We start from the raw sequence: 19111 nt of genomic DNA on the forward strand, positions 1-19111 counted from the left end.
TCACCAGATATCGCTCTATCCTCCGGTGCCGCTCCATGGATGAATCCCACGAAGGCATGCTTCATAGCAGTCTGAACTCGGGCGGGTCTTGCACGCTAAGCCGTCTCGACGATGTCGGTGCAGATGTCCGGCTCAGGGCCCGGTTCGCCGATCTTGCCAATGAAGACGTGAATTCCACCAAAGGGGACTCGGTACCCGTACTCAATTGAGCCGACCTGGGGGCCCCAGCCTGTGTCGTCGATGTAGAGCTTGCCGCGACGACTCTTGGTCATCCGGCCCATGGCGTATCCCTTGATCCCTTTGATGCTGCCCTTTAAGAACTCGAAACCACCGTGCGCTGGCCCCACAGTGGGCGCCAACTATCGTGGAAGTGTCACGACAGATGTCCTTATGGAAGGACTTAGTTGTGGAGCCATTGCGATGAGGTTAGCTTAAAGGGGTTAAACAGGACAAAGGACATAGGGAGTTTTTATACTGGTTCGGCCCCTTGCGGTGAAGGTAAAGGCCTAATCCAGTTTGAGGTGGTATTGCTAGGGTTTCGATTAGCAGGGAGCGAATACGCTTTGCCTGGCTCTCGAGTTGTTGTTTCTTGCCCTAAGCCGCCGCCGGGTCGTCCCCTTATATACACGGGTTGACGCCCAGCGGTTTACAGAGTCCCGGCCGGCTCATACAACGTGTCCGGCTCGGTGACTTATCTCATATGCCTTATAACACAAGTCTATAAATACATGGCGGTTTATAACCGTGGGCTCTAAGCCGCCTCTGGGCTTGGTCCCTCTACTTAGCCTATCTATGAACCGCCCTTCTGGTTATGCTCTTGGGCTTCATTGAGATGGATTGTCATCAGGATGACCCGGCCCCTCCTGGCGGGTCATGCCTGATAGTCATATCCCCAACAACTTTCATCGTAAATATCAAACTCCTCATAGATTTATAGACCTGTGTACACTCACAAACTCATTAGTCCCTTAACCTATAAGTCTTCGATACACCAAAATCACTAAGGGGCACTAGATGCACTTACAATCTCCCCCTTTTTGGTGATTGATGACAATATAGGTTAAGTTTTCAACGGGGATAAACATATGAAGTGCAAATACTGATATTGAGGAATTTGATTGCAAGATATAGAAGAACTCCCCCCTGAAGATGTGCATATGTGAGGAATTTGCTTTGAAGAGCAAATGCACATCGTAGAGTAATGTCATGGAGATCTCCCCCTATATCTTGTAATTCATGCACGCATTTAACATAAGATATCAAGAATTTAAAATATGATGATGAAATATGGCGTTTGATGAAATTCAGCATGCGTGCATTAACGTACTTGAGGAAATAGCATGTAGAAAGTAGAGGAAAAGTATCAGACCACCATAGGACTTAAGTTTACAACTCGATCAACAAATACTTCAGAAGAGCGAGAGTTGTAACTTAACAAAAAAAGCCCATATATATGAGACTTGCTTGAAGACTAACTCAAATTTCTCCCCCTTTGTCATCGAATGACCAAAAGGGACGAAAATGAGGACTAACGCCCCTGACGAATATCATCAACATGTCGATGGAGGAGCGCCAGCGGTGTTGGGGTCATCCGTTGGAGTAGGGCCTGCCGCGGTGTCGTTCAAGTCTTCGGCTTCATCAGTCTCGCACGATGAGGAATATGAGCTAGCGACCAAGTGAGGAACTTTGACCTTCTTGAATTTCTTCGAAGGTGGCTGAGACCAGTCAAAGTCCCGTTGGAAGCCCATCTGTTTGAGATCTTCATCACCGTAGAGGTGAGACAATACGGACCAAGTGCGATCAAAAACTTCATGCAGGTAGTAATGGTTCTTCTTCATAGTGTTTTGCGTGATAGTCGTATTCTGAAGAATTGAGCCGAATTGCCGCTTGACCCACTTGTGATTGCGATCGACCTTCTGATGAAGACTTAAGAGATGCTCACGATCAGTCATCACTCGTGGAGCAGTGGCTTGAGGATATTGCTTTGAAGCATTTGCGGCAGTATCATGCATTGCAGAATCGTCATTGGTGGAATGTGATGCAGCTTCGCGAAACTGTCCATCCAATGGACGAGTGCCTTCATCAACGACAGCAGCCTTGCCCTTCTCATCAACTGAGGAAATAGTCCTTTTGAGGACTCCAATTGGTGGCAAGTAGCTGAGATGATTTTGAAAATCAGCCTTGTAATGAATTGAAGACCTTGATCTAATGAATCTCATAATCCAGGGAGCGTAAGGCTTCAGCTCAAACGGTGACAGAGCAGCATTGGCCAAAGTCCTCATGAAGAAATCATGGTAGTTGATAGGAATACCGTGTATGATATTGAATAGCAGATTCTTCATTATGCCAATAACCTCTTCTTCATCAGAGTTATGGCCCTTGATCAGACTGAGGGTTTTGGTCAATATTCTGTATACTGTCCTTGGCACATAGAGCAATTCCTTGACAAGGATGTGGTCCTTGGAGCTTGACCAGGCTTCAAAGACTTCATCAGCACTTGCATCAGATGATTTAAAAGTTCTGGTTCAGCATAGATGAGCCTTGCACCTTCAGTGGGAGGACTGACTGGGACGGCATGAAGTAATTCAGAGGCCGGAGCTTTGTAGTGAGTGTTTTCCGTCATCCAGTCAAGCACCCATGAATTCACATATTCAACATTACCAGTGATGTGCAGCATGTCATATAACTGAAGAATGAGTTCTTCATTCCAATTGCAGATGTCGGTGCAGAAGTTGTGTAGCCCAGCGTCATGAAGAAAAATGAGGACTAGGGTGAAGCACGGAAGAGACTCCATATCCACATGAGGAATTTGCTCATGGTCAAAATCTTGTCCTTATCAAATAGTAGTGAGGGATAGAAGTTCATCTGGCTGGCAGTCCAAAAACGCTTGCGACGAAGTCGAGCAGAGTCATATGGATTGTAGTCAGAGAAGAAATGATGCTCAGCAAAGAAGTCATCAGCTTTGAACTTTTGTTTCTTGGTATGAGGATTATGTGGATTGGGCTGAAGATTTGCGGTGGAAGTCTTCACAGCCTCTTGACGCACAACCTCTGGAGCCACAGGCTGAGGAATTTCAGGAGCAGTTTCATCAGCAGCAGCCTTGGCCTCCATTTCTTCAGCACTAGCGGCTGGAACTTCTTCTGGAATAGAAAGAAGTGAAGCTTGACGTCCTTCAGAGCCCGTATGAATTTCTTCAGTTTGGACCGGGGACTGAGGAAGTTGATGCAGAGGGGTGAAAAGTGGTGAATTGGGGTTATGACTTTCCCAATAGTCATCATTTAAAATCGGAGTTGTAGACCCAATGTCCACATCCTCATCTTCTTCATCAAGTTCTTCAACGCCTGCCTTTTCAGCTGTGAACTGAGGCATGGGCGATGATACCATTGGGTTGAAGGGATATTATCCACTTCAATTTCTTCATCCAACTGCTCTGAAGAAGCAGTAGAAGGATTTTCCTCATCACTGTCATCTGGAATGACATATTCCTGACCAAAGGGAACAATCTCCTTTGATGGCATGCTTGATATTGAAACAACATCTATTGGGTTCTTGAATGAGCTCGTCAAAGTCTTCACTTTCTTAGGAGCTGAAGACTCTGAGGTTGTAGATGCTTTCCTTTTATTCACTGCTTCCCTCTCTGCAAGTTTGGTCTTCTTCGCTTCTGATGCAGAAGGAAGGTTGATGCTTTTCAGATGGCAGGAGGAGCAGACGAAATTGGTTCAATTTCTTCAGGTGCGACTGATGCAGTTGCCCTGGCATGTTCAGAGTCCTCAGGCAGAGTAGCAATTTCTTCAACTGGCCTGGTTTGATCTTTAGGCGCAACATTGGTGGTTTCCCTGGCAATTTCTTCAGAGGCTGGAATTTCTTCAGCAGCCCTGGTGCTCTCATTTTCTCCAACAGCCTGATTGTTATCAGCTGTGCTTGCATGTTCTTCAGTAGGCTAAGCAGATGTCTCAGCCTGAGGAATTTCATGTTGCGATGAAGCTGCAACATTTGGAGTAAGTGTCATGGTTAGCTTGACAAATCTGACTTTGGCACCTAGCCAATCAGCATAGTATCTGTCAAACTCATCACCGAGTCCCTTGATTTCTGTTTGCAGAGCTACAAGTTCATCAGGAGATAGCTTCATAACATTATTCTTCAGAAAGCGCTCTTTCTTGTACTGAGCTTTCTTAACTTTCCTCCCCTGTTCAAGTTTCCATTTTTCTTGATCAATGAAGGCCGTCAGCACATGACTTTGGCCAGGAGTGAGGTTCAGGTCAGGCCAAGGAGTATTGGGGTCCTTGTGCCATAGGTCGATGAAGTCGAGGATCAACTTTGGATCCAGCATGAGTGGCACATTACTGCCTTTGGCTCTAGCGGCCCTTTGTTGTCTGTCTCTGATGATTTCAGCTAGTTCTTCATCATCAGCTTCGTCTTCGAGAGACGGTACTTGAAAAGCAACCTGCTTCTTGTGAGGACTTGGTCTTGTGCCTCGTCCAGCAGTGGCCTTTTTCTTCAGCAAGGTTGGACCGGTTGAGGACTGAGGAGGAGCTGAAGAACTTGCAGAGGCTCTTGAAGCAATAGATATCCTAGTGGTCCTTTGGCAAGAGGCAAGATGCGCAGGTGCCAAGGACTTTGCAGCAGTTGCTGAGGATTTTGCAGTGGGGACTAGAGCTGCTTTTGTGGAAGTAGCTTGAGGAACGGGCCGTGAGGGCATAGAAGAGCTTGGCCGTGAGTGCATAGCAGCTGAGGAACCTGGCTTGACAACAGGTTTCTTTGGCATGGCCTTCTTAGGCTTGCTAGCAGAGGCCTCAGCAGCGGCAAAAGTAGAGTCTTCATTGAATTTCTTCACTGCTTCTTTGGCCATCTTGGCCAACTTAGCTTGCCGCTTGGCCCATTCTTTTCGAAAATCCTCACCACGCTTGATGCTAGTGGGATCAGCTTCCTGGCCTGGAGCCAACGGAGGTCTTGGGCATGGAGAGTGTATGGCGAATTTCTTCATGTACTTTGGAGTCAAATATCTGTACTCCCTCCATTCTCTGGCCCATCTTCTCTCTATCCTCTGAATGTGCACTTTGCGCTCATTCTTCGTCTCCTTGCCATGAATTGCTTCATCAGGAGTACAGTACCCTGCATAGATATCATCAGGGATCTCGAAAGAAGTATTCACTTCTGGTCTTTGCTTCCCTTCTGAGGTCTTTTTCCATCAGCCATATTCATCACTTGAGGATTTGAACAATTGAATTTTCAGATGAGGTATGCAATTTGTCTTCAAGGAACGCTGCAAATGAGTTAAGTTGATGAGAACCTAGAGATTCAGCAGCGGACATATGTACATGTGAATAGAATATAGGTGCGAAGAATTTGGAGAGGTCATATGCGTTCTCAGAAGTTTTTCAAAAGAAACAAGTTTGAGGAATTTGAGCAGGGGTGTCTTGAGGAATTTCACTAAGCGTTCTTTGACTTAGGTTCCAGAGTTGTATAGATTGAGGAATCTTGAAGAAAAAAGTTGCTTAGAGAAACAAATCAAGAACAGATGCAAGTGGGGTGTTTAAGAGTGTGGAAGTTGAAGAATAAACACCTTTTGAAGATTTTGTGGAAATCATCAAAATCAACAATGGCAGTAAAAATACATTTTATTTACCCTTGACGAAGAACATGGCGAACTGAAGGAAGAAGTTGAGAACCTCGTCCGTTAAGATCTTCCACGCCCTCACTTGGTGGCGGAAGACAGCTACGGCGGCGGCAGAGTGAAGATTTCCGCGGCGGGCGCGAGTACGACGGTGATGAGGTCGAGGCAGTGAAGCTCTTCCTCATCGGTGACGATGGTAGGTAGCGGCGGTGCTAGGTCAAAGAGCTCCAGTGAGGGGAGTGAGATCGAGCCGAGTAAATGTGGCCTGAAGAGGGTGAGGGGTATTTATAGCCGAGGTGAAAAACCGCTCGTCCGAGGAAAAGGGACGAACGTGCCCCTGACCCTTCTCATCCTAGCGACATGTGTCACCCACGTACTGTGAAGTGGAGATCGTGTTAGATCATGGATGAATAGATAAATCACATCGTGGGATGTGGAACGGTTTGAGCGGCAAAAGCCAAAAATTGAGATATGAAAATTTTAATATTTCGTTCGTAAATTCTTCAGCTGACAAGGATACAGTGAAGATTTTGAACGGGATTCAAATAGAATGCACATGAAGAATTTGTGAACATACTGGGTTGAGTTTAGCATAGAGGGGGACGGGTCCGATCACATTCACTTAGGTAAAAGTCAACTTGAAGAATTAGCAATAAGTGAATGCTGTAGAGGACTGAAAAACTCAAATATATATATAGTCAATGAAGAACACAGCCGGAAAGAGTGAAGACTTTGCGAAGTTGAAGAATTTGAACAACTGAGGAATTTCAAAAACTGAAGAAAAACTCAAATTGAAGATTTTCAACTTTTGTTGGTGGCATGACCCACCATATAAGAATGATGATTTCAGACGCCGCGTACAATTGTCGTAGGGCTCTGAGAATCAAATTCTTCGTTAATTTCTTCACACTTAGAGGGTTAGTCTTCATTGATTGAAGAAAAATGTTACTTCGTGTGTTGCACATCTAAGTCATCAATTTGCATAAGTGTTAGGATGTGTGTCCTTTTCAAAGAACATTCGTAAATTCTAAGATATTTAGCTCATACCGCAACTTGCTAAATCTCATCTCATCCAAGGACTTTGTGAAGATATCGGCTAGCTATTCTTCAGTCTTCACGTGCTCAATAGAGATGTCGCCCTTCAACACATGATCTCGAAGAAAATGATGATGACTCTGGATGTGCTTTGTCTTCGAGTGCTGAACTGGGTTATGAGCAATCTTGATGGCACTCTCATTGTCATAGTAGAGAGGCACATTCTTCACATTGATGTTGTAGTCCTTGAGAGTTTGCTTCATCCATAGTAATTGAGCACAGCACGAACCAGCAGCTTTGTACTCAGCTTCAGTAGTAGAGAGAGATACACAGTTCTACTTCTTCGAGGACCAACATACCAAAGATCATCCGAGGAAATGGCATGTGCCTGATGTCGACTTGCGATCCACACGATCACCAGCATAGTCAGAGTCAGAATATCCAATGAGATCAAAAGCTGAGCCCTTGGGATACCATAATCCATGTGTTGGAGTGTGAGCTAGATATCGAAGAATATGCTTCATAGCCTTATGGTGTGATTCCTTTGGTGTAGCTTGAAAACGGGCACACATGCAAAAACTAAGCATAATATCTGGCCTAGATGCACATACACTACTGGAATCAGCTAATTTGCCATCTGCCAGCTCTTTGCCGTCTGCTAGCTGACGGCAAAGAAGCTCTTTGCCATCAGCTACCCAAAAGCAGAAAGCAAAGAAATGGCAGACGGCAAAGAAGCTCTTTGCCATCCGCGAGCTCTTTGCCGTCCGCCAGCAGACGGCAAAGAATCTTTGCCGTCCGCTGGCGGACGGCAAAGAGAGAGGTGGCCCCCACCCCCCGCCCGTTTGGAAAAAACTTAACGCCCCACCTCTTTGCCGTCTGCCAGCAGACGGCAAAGAGGGAAAAGGGCGGACGGCAAAGAGAGGAGGACGGCAAAGAGGAGACTACCTAACGTGCGGGGGGGGGGGGGGTACGGGCCGTTACTCTCCTCGCCGCGCCCCGCCACCACTTCCCACCCCACCGCCGCCGCCGCCGCCCGCCGCCGCCCCCACCACTCGCCGCCGCCCGGTCACCCCACCACCCCGCCGCCCCACCGGCCCCCCGCCCCGGCCCCCCGCCGCCCCACCACCCGTCGCCCCCGCCGCCCCGTCGCCCCCGCCGCCCCGGCGCCCCATCGCACCGGCCCCCCGCCGCGCCGGCGCCCCGGCCCCCCCAGGTGAGCTCTACCTCATTTTTTCCTTCTTTTTTTTTTCTCTGTTTTTTTAGTTTTAGGTTTATGTTTAGTTTAGATTTAGTTTTAGTTTTAGTTTTAGGTTTAGTTTTAGTTTAGTTTTAGGTTTAGATTTAGTTTTTTCCTTTTTTTTCTGTTTTATTAGTTTTAGGTTTATGTTTAGTTTAGATTTAGTTTTAGTTTTAGATTTAGGTTTAGTTTTAGGTTTAGTTTTAGGTTTAGTTTAGTTTGAGGAAAGAAGAAGAAGAAGAGAAAAAGAGGAGAGGAGGAGAAGAAGAAGAGGAAAAAGGAAAGGAAGAAGAAGAAGAGGAGGAGGAGAAGAAAAAAGAAGAAGAGGAAGAAGAAGAAGAAGAAAAAAGAGGAGAGGAGGAAAAGAAGAAGAGGAAAAAGGAAAGGAGGAAGAAGAAGAAGAAGAAGGAAAAAAAGGAAGAAAAGGAAGAATAGGAAGAAGAAGAAAAGGAAAAAACCCCGACCCGACACGGCACCCCGACCCCGACCCGGCACCCCGACACGACACCCCGACCCCGACCCCGACCCCGACACCCCGACCCCGAGCCTGACCCGACACCCCGACCCCGACACCGACACGGCACCCCGACCCCGACCCGGCACCCCGACCCGACACCCCGACCCCGACACCGACACGGCACACCGACACCGACACCCTGACACCACACCCACCCTTACCCCGACGCCGACACGGCACCCCGACCCCAACCCGGCACCCCGACCCGACACCCCGACCCCGAGACCCCGACCCCGAGCCTGACCCGACACCCCGACCCCGACACCGACACGGCACCCCGACCCCGACCCGGCACCCCGACCCGACACCCCAACCCCGAGACCCCGACCACGACCCCGACCCCGACCCCGACCCCGACACCCCGACCCCGAGCCTGACCCGACACCCTGACCCCGACACCGACACCGACACGGCACCCCGACCCCGACCCGACACCCCGACCCCGAGACCCCGACCCCGACCCCGACACGGCACCCCGACACCGACACGACACCCCGACCCCCGACACCTCCCGAAAAGGTGTTCTTTGGCCTTCCAGAAGCCGACGGGGTCATATATTTGTGAATTATTAGTTAGGTCATATATTTTTCGATTTTGTTATGAAAAACATCATATATAATTGTGTTGATCGGGTAGTTTTAAATGTGCAGTTGTTTCATCGCTGCGAGGTTTGGTGTTCGACGACCTCACCGTGCGTTTGACGAGCTCTGCCCCTTCGTTCGTGGGTGAGCACAAATGACATGTCCTCCTCCCCCATTAATTATTTGATCTATTCCGATGAAACTTGATAGCTAGCTATAGGTGTGTCTTGAATCATCAGTATGCGTAACCAATATGTGTCTCCCGTTCGAAAGCGTCATAGTTATAAATATGCATGCATTTGCATATTTATAACCTTGATTCTTTCGAATTGTCCAACGCTATCCATGGACAGCCCGAGTAAGTTTAGATTGGGTTCATTTTCCCATATGCTTTGCTCCGGATCCGACGCATAAATTTCGTCAGTGCCTCCCCTGTTGTTCTCCGGATACACATCCTCTCTGTTTATTGCAGAGACGTGTATCAGGAGAACAGCGGGGAGGTGCTGCCGAAATTTTGCGTAGGATCCGGAGCATAGCATGGGAAAATGAACCCAATCTAAACATACTCGGGTGGGATTAGGACCTATCATTACCTATTAGAGTGTAGGTTGCATGGACGTAATAAAATTGACAAAGTAGATCAACTGTTGAATATATACATGGTGAATTATATATATATTTGTTGTGTGTCTAGTAGCTCTGAAAGTCAAGATGAGTGATCGTGCGTGGATGTATACCGGTCACACTGGTCAGAACAAATGGAGCACTGAATGGTTCACAAAAACCAAGGGGTTTGTGCGAGCCGCATTTGAAAATGGCCAGAGGAAAACCTGGTGCCCCTGTTTACGGTGCGGCAATTGGGAAAAGAGGACAGGGGCTGAAATGGGCAAACACCTGCAGAAGAGCGGTTTTACGCCCGATTATACGGTGTGGACATTTCATGGTGAGTCTGCCCAACGTGACCGAGCTGAGGTGGATCGTCGTCGCACCGACGAGCATGGTACCGGGATGGAAAACATGGTGCAAGACTTTGATGATGCTCGGGATTCGGACGAGGAGATGGAGGAATCTGCAAAGGCCTTCAATGAAATGTTGGAGTCTTCAAAACGTCCGCTCCATGAGCACACTGAGCTTTGTCAGTTGGATGCCATCTCACAAGTAATGGCTCTGAAGGCTCAGTTCAACTTGGGCAGAGAATGCTACGATGCAATGATGACAGTATTTGGACGCTTTCTACCCAAAGGCCATGTAATGCCTGCAAACCTGTACCAGTCGGACAAAATCCTCCGTGCACTGAAGATGCCCTATGATAAGATACATGCCTGTGAGAAAGGATGTGTCTTGTTTAGGCTTGACTATGCGGACTTGAACTATTGTCCCATTTGCAAGTCTTCCAGGTATGTTGTGGTAGACAACGGTTTGGGTGAGAAGACACAGACCAAAATCCCCGTTGGTGTTCTTCGGTATATGCCAATCGTACCAAGACTTCAACGTCTTTTCATGGTCGAAGAGACGGCCAGACAGATGACATGGCACAAAACGGGCAAAAGAACCGAACTAGATGCAGATGGGAATCTGATGATTGTACACACATCGGATGGTGTTGCGTGGAAAAAGTTTGATGAATTACATGGTGACAAAGCGGCAGATCCGAGGCATCCTCGAGTCGGCATCAGCACGGATGGGTTCAGTGTGTTTGGTATGACGGCAGCCCAATACAGTTGTTGGCCCGTATTTGTCTTTCCACTCAATCTCCCCCCCGGACAGATTATGCAAAGAAAGAACATTTTCCTGACGTTGATAATTCCAGGGCCCAACTATCCGGGGAAAAATATGAATGTGTACATGCAACCGCTTAAGGACGAATTGCAAGAAGCCTGGGATAATGGGTTCAAGACATACGATGCCTATAGAAAACAGAACTTCATAATGCGTGTCTGGTACATGTACTCGACGCATGACTTGCCGGCGTATGCGCTATTCGTTGGCTGGTGTGTGCATGGAAGGTTCCCATGCCCCACATGCAAGGGAGCTCTTGAGTTTCGTTGGCTTCAGGCCGGTCGCAAGTTTTCTTGCTTCGACATGCATAGACAGTTCCTGAATCCTCGCCATAAGTTCAGGAAAGACAAGAAGAACTTCATCAGAGGTAGAGTTGTCAAAAACTCTGCACCACCTGCATTGACAGGCCAACAGACCCTGGATCAGTTAAACGCTCTCGAGCCAGATCCAGAACGTCCAGGGTACTTCAAGGGGTATAATTCTAAGCACGCCTGGACTCACAAAACATGCTTATGGGATCTGCCTTACTTCAAAGACCTCCTTTGCCCACACAACATCGACGTGATGCACACTGAGAAGAATATCGCCGAGGCACTTTTTGGTACATTGTTCGGCATAGATGGGAAGTCAAAGGATAATACTAAGGCTAGAGTCGATCTGGAGGCGCTATGTGATAGGCCGTTACAAAACATGAAAGAACCGAAAGGAAAGCAGAACTGGACGAAGCCAAAGGCATGGTTCAATCTTGGAAGGCCAGCTATGAGGGAAATTATCTTGTGGGTGAAAATGCAGTTGATGTTCCCCGATGGGTATGCAGCGAATCTACAGAGGGGAGCCAGTCTTGATAAATTGAAGATATTTGGTCTCAAGAGTCATGATTGGCACATATGGATTGAGCGGGTAATGCCGGTGATGTTGCGTGGCTTCATCCCTGAGGATGAATGGCTAGTACTGGCAGAACTCAGCTATTTCTTCCGTGTTCTTTGTGCGAAAGAACTATCGCCTGGCGTGCTAGAAGAAATGGAAGAGTTGGCACCGGAGTTGATCTGCAAGTTAGAGAAGATCTTTCCACCGGGCTTCTTTAATCCAATGCAACATTTGATTTTGCATCTCCCGACCGAGGCAAGATTGGGGGGGCCCGTGCAAAATCGTTGGTGCTACCCAACTGAGAGGATGCAGAAGACGCTTCGACAAAAATGTAAAAATAAACGTAGAATTGAAGCATCGATGGCTGAGGCATTCATCACTGAGGAGGCGGCAAACTTCATGACAGCACACTACGAAGCCAAAAATCGTCATTTGCATAATCCGAAGCCTCGGTACAATGCTGACGACCCTAAAAAGGGTGGATCCAACCTCAGCCTATTCAAAGGGAATCTCGCACCAGCCAGTGTTTCAAATACAGTATCTTTGGATAACGAACAATGGCGGACCATTTCGTTGTATATCTTCAACAACCTGATAGAAGTGCGGCCGTACATCGATTAAGTTCTTGGTACATAGTTTCGCAACTTCTATTTCCTTTGAACTGCTCTTATTCCTGGATATTTCATACAGTCGATACGTCGCCTTATTCTCGTATGGAGTGGTGATCCAAAAGGATTCTGTCGAAGAGTATGAGCTTCTCGCAAAGCAAGGAGGCGGCTATCCCGGTTTCATCTCTTGGTTCAAACAAACGGTAATTTCTATTAGACTTGTAGGCTAATTTGTAGGCGGCTATCCCGGTTTCATTCCCTAATTTGTGCGTAATGCAACAATCCTTTCATATTAAACTTGTAGGCTAATTCAGAGTCTATGGACGCCGAATTGAGACAAGTCGCTAATGGTTTTGACTATAAGGTCCGTTCATTTGACAAATACGACATCAACGGATATCGCTTTCGTACCTATGGCAAAGAGCTATCTATGGCCGACCGAAAGTCTACAAATTGTTGTGTATCTGCTATCGGCGAAGGAGGTACCGAGTATTATGGGAGAGTTGAAGCAATTTATGAACTTCTATTCTATGGTGAAAACCCACCGAATGTCGTAGTCTTCAAATGTTATTGGTTTCAGCTGAAGGAGACTAGAAGGACTCATGAACATATAGGGCTAGTTGAAATCAACCAAAGCACCCATTTAGATGTTCCTGATGTCTATATTACGGCTCAACAGGTGACCCAAGTATTCTATCTACCGTGGGCCTACCAAACTAATCCAAATCTGAAAGGTTGGGATGTCGTTTATGAAGTGCCGCCACGTGCTAGACTATCTCCCCCAAAGGAAGAGGATTATGAACCTCACATTAACCCAGACACATATGAAGGAGAATTCTTCCAAGAGACACGTCTTTCCAAAAAGCGTTTCAAGAACCGCTATACTTCACCCCAAAACATTGAAGTAGACAGCGACAGTGAATCCAACATCACCCCAGAGGAGGAACAAGAAGAGCCGGAACAAGAAGAGGTTACTGCTGCGGATGACCTGTCATTGCTTGACCGATTACGTCAAGGTGGCCTTCCACATGTTGATGCCACTAAACCCTATGAGCCCGTCATTGATTATAGTGATGATGATTATGCATTTATTGATGATACTGATCGAGATTATTAGTAGTGTCAGGTATTAAATTTTTTATGTTGTACTTGATGATGATACACTTAAGTGATACACATATTATTATTCATGTCGGTCTTTTTTTATGTTGTACTAATTTCGTTTACTGTTTGTCATGGCAGGTGTTGAAAGATGGTGGGCGCTGGTCGAGAGCGTGCCAAGGCCCCTTCTTCGTCGGCGCGTGGTCTGAGGTCTTCCATTCCAGACGCACCTCTCCGCCGAGCGTTGCTGGACAGTATGGCCACACCGCCGGGCCCTTCTTCGTCGACCGCGGTCCCCAGCAGGGGACGAGGTAGGAAGAGAGGAGGTGGGGCACGTGGTCGCGCGAGAGGAGGTAGGGTGACTGCTACGGCGCCTTCCTCGCCGCCACCCCCAGCTGTTTCACCCGAGCACGTGACTGCTAGGGTGGACTCATCCGAGGAGGAGGCTACACGGACTCTGGTCCACGAGCCTCCAGTCCACGGGTCTTGGGCCCACGAGCCTCGGGTCGACTGGCCTTCGGCCCACGAGAGTTCGGCCCACGAGACCCCGGAGGAGCACACGTCCGGATGGGGTACCTGGCCGGATCAGCCCGAGGAGCCGAGTGGCCATGCTGATGATGGCGGGGAGCCGACTGATCTTGAGGAGGAGGGGGGCACCGTCTACCAGCGTGGTGCTACACGGCTCCCGTCCGTGCCGGCGACCCGCGAGCAGAGGTGGTTGATATTCCCTGATGGGGAGAGGTACGTAAGTGCATTTAATATTTTTGTACCTTCTGCATTCACGTTTCTTCAAATAACTAATGCGTTGGCCTTGTCATGCTGCAGGGGTTGGGACCACCATCATAGTGTCCGCCGGCCCAACTCCGTCCTTGGAGTTCTTTGCCGGCAAAACTTCCCGGGGTTTGTCACGTTGCCTGGTGAGGGTCGGCTTCCAGAGCTTGGATTGAGCTGGGAGCACTACGTGGCTGCCCCGGCCCCGCCGGATGAGATTATCGACGGTGTCGTGTGCGACACGAGGGCAGACATGGTGATCAGAAAGTTCTGGGTAATTTCTCCTTTACACATTTAAAAATCTTCAACTAGCTAGTTATTAATTGTAAATCAATATTGTCTCATTTGATTGCAGACATTCTACAGGTGTGAGGGGGGATACGAGGAGGACGCGGCACATGTTATCGAGAACGTCTGCAAGCGCTTACTCCAGAACTTACGGCACGAGGCTCGGGTGCAGGCTGTTCGAGACTACTACGCCTTGCGTGGTATCAAGAAGACCAAGCCAGCGTGCCGCGATAAGTTCCTGAGTAAGGAGCAGTACATGAAGGTAATTCTTAAGGCCTTCTACTTAAGTTCCTTCATTTAGTAATTCTTAGCCGTAGCGCTCAAGTTTCTATTTGCTAACTTAGGCGCCTCCGAGATGGTGTGCGGATCGGATGGATTGTTGGGAGGTGTTGGTCGATGAGTGGTGCTCAAAAGAATGGCTAGCCCTCCACAACGAGGCCAAGGACAAACGTGCCCAAATGGAAGGTGTGCCACACCATCAAGGCAACTCCAACTTATATCAGTTCGGGCGCAACTGGGTATGTGGTTTGCTTCATGATTCATGCAATTCATTCATCATGCTAGCTTGAGCCCTTTAATTACTAATTTACATTGTTTCTCTCTTTCAGGCACGCCACAATAAGGTGGATAATGTGCCAGAGGTGTACGACCTGTATGCCATGGCCCACACTGCCTCTTTCAAGAAAGTCAAGGCTTTCTCTCAGTCTGACCTCGATGATGCAAACAACTTCACCAACATCTCCTCCCACAACAAGCTCGTGAGATATAGAGATGAGGGGAAGGCGAGGAAAGGGGAGGACTTTAACCCGAGCCAGGGTCCCATTGATCCAGAGCTGGTGATGATATCTGGTGGCGGGAGTTCCCATGGCTCCATAGCCATTGGAGATGGACTTATCCGTTGTCCTAGCACTCTCCCGGAGATCAAGGCGCGCCAGTCGAGCTCTGCTCCTGAGATAAGGCCTCGTGAACGGCCAGTGCAACTCGCCATCAAGGTTAGTGATACGTACTCAGTTATGTTTCTCCATTACATTGTGTGCGCTTCCATCAATGATTACAAATGGTCATGTGAGTGGTGTTGCAGGCTGCTATACAAACTGAGAGAGATAGAACGGAGAAACTTCTGGCGGAGGCGGCGGAGAGGCAGCGGGAGATGGAGGAGAGGACGAGAAAGATGATGGAGGAGGAGAGGGCACGGAATGACATGCAGGCAAGGGCCATGTACGAGCTCCTTGTGGTAAGTTTCTTCTGCAGATTACTTGCTAGTCTTAACATTTGAGTCTCATTACTAACTAGTATGACTCTGTTGTGAAAACCAAATGTGCAGTCTGTGTGCGAGAAGTCCGGTCAGCCCGCTCCGCCGATGCCAGTGATTGCTCCTGGGAGCACGGTGAGTTTAATTTGAATGGACATTACTTGATAGTCTTAACATTTGAGTGTCATAATGCTAACGAGACATTGGAAATGATCTTTGGTGCAGCTTAACTCCAGAAACGCATCGCACGATCCTTCTCCAGGTAGCGGCACTAACCACCCCGCTCCTACACCTCCCTGATCACGGTAAGTTTCTCTAGTGTTTTGCTTAACAAATGCATAAAGACCTAGACTTAGCTTTATTTCCTCCAATATGCTTACCATAATGACCTAGAGTTAGCTTCTTTTCCTCCAAAATGACCCATTTTACCTAGGTTAGCTTATAAATGATGCAGTTCATCCAAGTTAGCTAAAAAATGACCCATTTTACCTAGATTAGCTCCTAAATGATCCATTTTACCTACGTTAGCTTTAAAATGGCCCATTTCACCTAGGTTAACTCCAAAATGACCCATCTTACCTAGGTTATCTCATAAACGATCCATTTCAACTAATTTAGCTCATAAACGATCCATTTCACCAAGTTAGCTAAAAAACGATCCATTTCACCTAAATTAGCTCTTATATGATCCATTTCACCTAAGTTAGCTCAAAAAGATCCATTTCAACTAAATTAGCTCATAAATGATCCATTTCACCTAAGTTAGCTCAAAAACGATCCATTTCAACTAAGTTAGCTCATAAATGATCCATTTCACCTAAGTTAGCTAAAAAACGATCCATTTCACCTTAGTTACCTCAAAAACGATCCATTTGACCTTAGTTAGCTCATAAACGACCCATTTCAACTAAGTTAGCTCATAAATGTTCCATTTCACCTTAGCTAGCTCATAAACGACCCATTTCAACTTAGTTAGCTCACATATGATCCATTTCACGTAAGTTCGCTCGTAAATGACATACTCTTCTTGTTCTAGTCTTCTTCTTGTTCTAGTCTTCTTCTTGTTCTACTCTTTTTGTTCTAGTCACCTATTTCTAACTTTCTTATTTTGCCATTTTGCAGATTTCATTCACTTCATGGAAGCTACTCTTCTTGTTCTAGTCTTCTTGTTTATGTATGGATGGAACTTTGTTTATGTATGAAGGCTCTTTGTGATATGAATGGAACTTTGTTTATGTATGAAGGAACTTTGTTTATGGATGGAACTTTGTTTATGTATGAAGGAACTTTGTTTATGGATGGAATTTTGTGATATGAATGCCTGTGAAATATATCTATATATGTCATATATATTTGCTGTGAAAATTGTTGGATTTAATAAAAAACAGAAAAAAGAGCCAATATGCAGGCTCTTTGCCGTCTGCCACCGACAGCAACGGGCTCTTTGCCGTCTGTCGCGGACGGCAAAGAAGACACGTGGCATCCAGCTGTGCTTCCTGGGAGCTGACCCATTTGGTCAGTTTGCCAAAGTGGCAGACGGCAAAGAGTAAAAGAGTTTGCCGTCAGCGGCGGACGGCAAAGGCCTGCCATGTAGTGACGTGTAGATGACATCATACGGCGGATGGCAAAGACACTAGAAAGTTTGCCGTCCGCTGGCAGACGGCAAAGGCACTAGAAAGTTTGCCGTCCGCGGCGGACGGCAAAGGCCTGCCATTAGCCACTTAACGGACTGAGAGCACAATTTTTGCCGTCCGCTCTCTTTGCCGTCCGCGGCAGACGGCAAAGGGCCTTTGCCGTCAGCCGCCAGGAAGCAGACGACAAAGTAGCTGTTTACCGTAGCCTACTTTGCCGGAGCCTTTTACCGTCCGCGGCTGACGGCAACGGCCTTTGCCGTCCGCCGTTCATGCCTTTGCCGTCCGCCGTGGCAGACGGCAACATAGCTGATTCCTATAGTGATAGATACAATAAAGAGCCAATCATGGAGTGGTATACCTTTTGATCGAAGTCTATACCATTTTCATAAGTGCATAGATGGCCATTTGTGTGCATAGGGATTTTGACGCCTTTGCAATCTTGCATGCCGAATTTCCTCAACACATCCTTGAGGTATTTCTCTTGAGATATGAAGATGTCATTGCACTGTTGACGAATTTGAAGACCTAAGAAGAATTTCAATTCTCCCATCATAGACATTTGATATTCCTCACTCATCATATAGGCAAATTCGTCACTCTAACGTTGGTTAGTACAGCCAAAGATAATATCATGAACATATATTTGGCACATGAATAATTCATCATCATAGGTCTTGGTGAAAAGAGTTGGGGTCAAGAGAACCGGGTTTGAAGCCTTTCTTCCTGAGGAATTCCTTCAAAGTATCATACCACGCCCGAGGGGCCTGCTTGAGGCCATAGAGGGCCTTATTGAGTCTGAAGACTTTGTCAGGATGCTTCGGATCTTCAACACCTGTGTGTAGCCTTGAGCTACAAAACGAGACTTATTCCTCACCACAAGGCCATTTTCATCTTGCTTGTTGCGGTAGATCCATTTGGTACCGATGATATTGTGCTTGCGTGGGTCTGGTCGCTTGACAAGTTCCCAGACATTGTTGAGCTCGAATTGATGTAATTCCTCTTGCATCGCTTGAATACACTTAGGCTCCAGAAATGCCTCATCTACTTTGGCAGGCTCTGTGATAGAGACAAAAGCAAAGTGCCCACAAAAGTTAGACAAATGTGAAGCCCTTGAGCGTGTGAGAGGACCTGGTGCGTTGATGTCGTCGATGATTTTCTCGATCTGCAGTTCATTTGCGACGCGAGGATGACCAGGTTGACGACGTTGAGTAGGCTCAGCATTTTCTTCAGAGCCATTTTCCTCAGGTGCACCAACATGATGTTCTTCATGATCTGGAATGACTTCTTCAGCAGATTCTTCGGTAGGTATGACATCCTTAGTAGCCTTGAACTTGATTGATTCCTCAGGTGACATTTCATCTAGCACAGGAGGTATGTGCTCTCTTTGTGAGCCATTAGTTTCATCAAGCCGCACATCTACAGTTTCAACAACCTTGTGATGAACGGTGTTGAAGACTCTGTAGGTGTGCGAGTCCTTTCCGTACCCAAGCATAAAACCCTCCTATGCTTTCGATGCAAATTTAGAATTGTGATGAGGATCTCTAATCCAACATTTAGCACTGAAGACTTTGAAATAACTTACATTGGGTTTCTTGTCAGTGAGGAGTTCATATGAGGTATTTTTGAAGAATTTTTGAAGATATACCCTGTTGATGATGTGGCACGCAGTGTCAATTGCCTCAGGCTAGAAGTGAGGAGGCGTCTTGTATTCATCAAGCATAGTGCGAGCCATCTCAACAAGAGTCCTGTTCTTGCGCTCCACGACGCCATTTTGTTGAGGATTATAAGGAGCAGATAACTCGCGAGTAATTCAAGTTCATCAAGATA

This window comes from Aegilops tauschii, chromosome 5, assembly GCF_002575655.3.
Source record: "Aegilops tauschii subsp. strangulata cultivar AL8/78 chromosome 5, Aet v6.0, whole genome shotgun sequence".
NCBI lineage: Eukaryota > Viridiplantae > Streptophyta > Magnoliopsida > Poales > Poaceae > Aegilops > Aegilops tauschii.